We start from the raw sequence: 6,000 nt of genomic DNA on the forward strand, positions 1-6,000 counted from the left end.
AGCTACATGCTTTAGTACTGGGAATACGTTTCAAATACTACCCAAAGTATCTTTCTTATTAATAACCATCATGCCTCCAGGGAAGGTAGAAGATGAATGCCACTTTGGGAAGTGGGAGGACAGCATCAACATAGGAGAAGTTCCTGCCAGACCAAAAGGGAAGCGGGAGAGATCTTCTAGGTCCCAGGTGAAGCCTGAGGGAAGAGGAGGGAAAAAGAAGGTACAGAAGGTCAAACATTCATGTTCAGGCTTGTGCAATGGATGACTTTGCTAAAAACAACCAGACCAGTTGAGGAAGCCCAAGGCAGTAGAGATTTGTCCCCACTGAGGCCTGGAGTATGTTTATGGCACCTTAGATGAGGGCCTTAGATGACAATGTGCCCTGCAGGCTGGAAATAGCTGATTGGCATAATGAGTTGGAAGAATAAAAAGATTATCCTACTGATTTCTCTTAGACTTGAGATCAGCGTAGTGGAAATTTCTAGTTCTACATGTGCCTAGAAAAGGAAGCAGATGATTGTTCACAGCATGGGCCAACTCTCCAGACTCTTGAAAAAAATCATCCAGGACGGCAAGAGAATCCCACAGAGGGGCAGTGTTTGGATCAGTTGCAAATGATTGGGAGGTAGAGGTGGCAATCAAGACTCCGTTAAATCCCCATCTCCAGGAAGCTTTGGAGGAGATACCCAGCTAGTACCTGAAGACAATCAATATGCCTCACAAGGAACCAGCAGCCAGAAGTCACAGTTCCAGAGACCAGAACAGTGGAGCCTACAAAGTAGTTTCTCAATCCTCAGACTTCAGCAGGGGAGGAAACACAGACCGCAACACAACCAGAGCAACCGGCCATACGGCAGGAGACACCAAAGTGGGTGGCCAGCTAGATGAGAGACCCATGAGAGTCCTGAGGACACACAACAATCTCACTTAGATCTGGGCCCCTCCTCTTATCCCCATGGAAACATGTAAACTGTCTTCTCACTTGGAACGTAGGATGGGGACAGAGAAACGGACCTGAAACGGAGTTTGAATTTTTCTTGCCCTCGGAGGCAACGGAGGGTTGTTAGGAATTCTTGATCAATTATGGAAAATAATGAAACTACTAGATTTTATGACATATGAGTTTATAGGTGTACATAATTGATCCTACTACAGCTTTGAACTGGTTTTAAGTTATGAAACCAAACAAAAGTGCAATGTTTGAAACTTTGTTGAGCACCAAAGTCATCTGTGTATGCTAAACTATGGTCAATAAGGAAAAATCCATTTTCCTTGAGAAAAGGTTTTCTTTCAAAATTTCTATCTATTCATTCAGCAGACAATGAAATGGGGGCCTGGCAGTGTCATTATAAATCATGCAATCCAAAGCTACATTTTACAAATAATAAATGAGACCAAGAGAGATAAAACTTCTTGATCAATGTCCCACACAAAGTTAATAGCAGGGCAAGGACTGGAATCCAGTCTAATACACTATTTATTCCAAAAATTAACTAACATCCTTAAACTCTCTTTTATACGTATGCAACCTAGATTTCCAATTGGGGCATAAACGTGGAAGAAAACACCTGTATATTTAATTTCTACTTACTACACATCAGCTGAAAAGGTGATACAGGAGACAAGTGAAATACTTCAATAACCTACTTCTGTAATATTCATGTATTATGTATGAGCAAGAAGGATGTATAATTGCTATTATTACCTCCAAGAGGAGATTAGGGGGTAAAGAAAATTTTTCATTAAGAACTTGTGCTACACAAGTAAAACATGCATCAGGGAGATAGATAATTATCATAACAAGAGCAAATATTTAGCCACAGATCTAAAGGCAGAAAGTTACACTAGATTTTATATTAAATGGCATTTATTTCAAAAATAATAATAAATTGTGCTTGTAACATATACTTAACCATGTTCAGGTAAACCAGAGTTCCTAGACTAATATCACAACTTTAAATACAGACATGTGTATAAACTCTCATTTGGGCAAACTTCTTTTCAGACTCAGAAATATAGTTCTAGGTTCCAACCCACATCTTTTGTTCTTCAAAAGGGCAACATTACTACCTACCTCCTGTTCGTCCATTTCCCTCTTTCCTATCTCATTTTCTGCATCCCTTTAACCTCTCAATAGCCTGTCTTCACTTCTCTCAACCCCCGCTAGTGGATTCTACGATTTGGTTCATGGATCCCCTTCTGGACTGATGTGCGCCTTTCCCAGGACTGAGCATCCCCTCCCCACCTCCAAGATCTCCCATCTCACCAGCCTCCATGTAGTTACCTTCCACAGAAGAGATCAAAGTCATGTCCCAAAGGCTGCCAGCATCCAATGACTGGTGGATGTAAGGTAATGGAGGCCTGATCTCTTGGCCCTATTTGGGTCAGCCCTGATGGGCGATCTGGCTCTGGCTACCTGCCAAGTTGGCAGAGGCCTGGTTGTGGTTGCAAGAGAACTTGGCTTCTCTCTCTGCCCCATTCTACTTCCTTCCCTCTCCCACAGTGTTGATCCTAAGAGCACTCCTCGCAGCAGCTTCCCGAACTCTGAAGTCAGTCTGCCTGGGGAACCTGTCTGTGACACATCCTTCTTGCCCTGAAATCCCAAACTCTGCTGAAGCTACCCCTACTAAGGTACTACTAAGGTAGCTACTAAGGGGTTTGCTCCCTCACAGCTATTAAAACTCATATAGACAACCACCTACAAATAATGAACACAAAATGGTATTTAATACATATATTTAGCATTTTTCATTGTGGTAAAAAAAAACACACAATATGAAATCTACCATATTAACAAAGTTTTAAGTGAACAGTACAGTATTGTTAACTATATGAGCATTGATGTATAGCAGATTTCTAGAACTTTTTCATCTTGCATGACTCATTGCATAGCAACTCCCTGCTTCCCCCTCCCCCAGCCCCTGGTAACCACCATTCTACTTTCTACTTCTATGAGTTTAACTCATACTTTGACCCTCTCTTATAAGTAGAATCATACAGATTCATCATTCTGTGATTAGCATCTTTCACTAGCGCAATGTCCTCCAAAGTCATCTGTGTTGTCACATATGACAGGAATTCCATCTTTTTGAAGGCTGAATAATATTCCACTATATGTATCTACCACATTTTCTTTATCCATTCATCCATTGATGGACATTTAGGTTGTTTTCACCTCTTGGCTGTCATGAATAATGCTGCAATGAACATGGAAGCGCAAACATCTCTTTGAAATCCTGTTTTCAGTTATTTTGGATAAATACCCAGAAGTGCGTTTTATTATGAATTGTCTTGCTCACTGATTAGCCTCATATACGTGCCTTAATGTCCTTATTGATCAATTGGAAAATACATAAATATACTCATTTGGATTATGTCTACCATGTCATGATCTTTGCACATTATGCTTATATATCTTAGGAAATTTGGGTAGGGAATATGTTATTTACAGGGCTGATTTTATCTTGCCCAAGATCAAGAGCATGAACTAGATAACTTTTTACAAACTGTGACTTATGAGTGACCAGCAGCAGTGTGTCAAAGCATTCCAGAAAGTTCATGACTGTTTCCATTTCTGCCTTGTTAATTAATTCATAAAACAAAATTTAAACAGTTTATCTTTACAACAGAACATGGAGTGAGCTGATAGAGATCAGGTGAGTGATCTGTTATGCCCCTGAGCATCGCTCATGGATTTATGACTCAATTGTACCTGACTGAACACCATAGTAGTTTTGAAGGGTGTGATGGCTTCATTTTTTTTTACTACTTTTAACTTTGATCATATCCTGTGTAAGGTATACTCATATTACACCATTCATTAAAAGCAGGAAGCATAAGGAACCATGATTTTGAATTAAAGATAAGGAAAGGCATGCAAAGGACAAATATCTAAAATTTTATTTCAGGGTAATAGTTACTGGAACCAGCTGATCAAAATTCTTAGTAGCATTTTAAAATGATTCTTTGAGGTTAAAAAATCAATAATAAAAAGACAAAACACAGGGATGGAATACCTCTAATCTGACCTTTACCTTTTTGGAAATAATGATTACCGAAGCTCACAGAGCATATTTACAAAGCATGATGGGAATAATCTTAAATGACCTCTCCTGTTCATCTAAAAACAAAACAGAAAATTATGAAAAAAAATTACAAATTGCAAGATTTCCCAATAGCAGATAATGAAAGTTGCTTTTGTATATTTTCAATACCGTAGTACTTAATATTCCACATAAATATTATTTCCAAAATAAAATACATCATTATTTATTATTTATTTTGAAATCGCACTTTTTCGGTATAATTAATTTCAAATAAATTAACCACTGGATGTCACTTATCATTTGAAAAAAGGCTACAACATGTGTTATGTGTCTTAAGAATAGTCATAAAAATGTACTAAAATTTAACATATCACACTAGTTGGTCTCTGGAGACACTGTTTCCTGGTCTATTTCAGCAGAGAGAATACATTTAGATGAAGCACAGTGTGACACCCAAAAGAGACTGGAAGGCAATTTAAATTTTTACTGCTGCTTTTGGAAAACATTAAAGAGGGACTATATTTTTAACTCTGAGCAAAATGTGTTAAAATCTCTTTATCTCTGACTGTCTTTCAATATCTTACACAACGTGGTAAGGGAGTTGCCCCCAATCTCCCTTCTCTCTCCACCCAGCTCCTCCCCAATTTTTTCTCCCTAAATCTTTGCAGTTGCGTCCATTGTTCTGATCAACATATATTTTAATAAGAATAATAAAATAAAAAGGCAACTCTGGGAGTTGCTCAAGTAATAAACGACTCTTTTTCTTTATGTGGAGGTGGGGAAAAGGTTGTGGATATTCATATTCAATACTTTCTCTTTTATCTACACTGTTATTGTCTTCCAATACTCTTTTAAAAAATGGATGTATAATTTATAGTCTATAAAATGTACAGATCTTAAATGGACAGTTCAATGAGTTTTGACAAATGTATATATCTGTGTAACCAACTCCCAATGTTCAAACCATATAGAATATTTCCATTAGCCCAGAAAGCTTCTTCGCAGCCTTGTCAGGCAGTTTTCTGCACTTAAAAGAGCTGACCAGTGTGATAATTTCTATGACCTTTTTGTGATTTACCCATATTTTTATGTAACAGTACTTCATTTCTTTTTATTGCTAAGTGGTATCTATTTATCATTGCTAAGGGGTACGTATCCTCTTGTATGAGCACATTGTTGTTTGTTTATCCATTCTCTTGTGGCAGTACCTTTGGGTTTTTCCAGTTTGGGGGCTCCGCTACTACTTTGTGTGGATCTAATATGTTTTTACTTAAAACCACTTTGTTAATTTCCCATCCATCATACCACCCAAAATTTAAATGTAATGGCAGCACATGTAAGGAAAATTATGTAGCAACCAGAACTCTTATATTCTGCTGGATGGAAAGTCAATTATTGTAATCACTATGGAGAGCAATTTGGCAATATTTAAGAAAGTTGTAGAGGCACATTCTCCAATATCCAGTAATTCCACCCCTAGTGATATATTTTAAAGAAATTCTCAGATATGTGCATAAGGAGACATCTACAAAAATGATCATAGCAGCACTTTTTATAAAAACAAAAAGTCAAAACAGCATAAATGTGTTGTCAATAGAAGAATGGATGAATTGTGATATATATCCTTAAACTGAACATTATATAGCATGAAAATAACTAAATATTAGCTGCTTTATCTACTTGGATAATTCTTACAAATAAAATATTGAGGAAAAAAGTTTAAAAGAATGTTACGATACTTTTTATTTAAATATTTAAAGCAATAAAGGAAGAGCACATATTATATAGAAAAAGTATCAAGAAATATATAGAAATGATAAATATCATATGGAGGATAATAGTTACTTCCACAGAAATGAAAGGAGGATAAGAGACAGGAAGCTTCAACTAATTTGTTTAAGCTGGGCTACCAACACATAAGCAGTCATTATAATATCACTGTGTCTTGTATTAC

This window comes from Ceratotherium simum, chromosome 27 (genome assembly GCF_057802395.1).
Source record: "Ceratotherium simum simum isolate JZ-2026a chromosome 27, ASM5780239v1, whole genome shotgun sequence".
Lineage (NCBI taxonomy): Eukaryota > Metazoa > Chordata > Mammalia > Perissodactyla > Rhinocerotidae > Ceratotherium > Ceratotherium simum.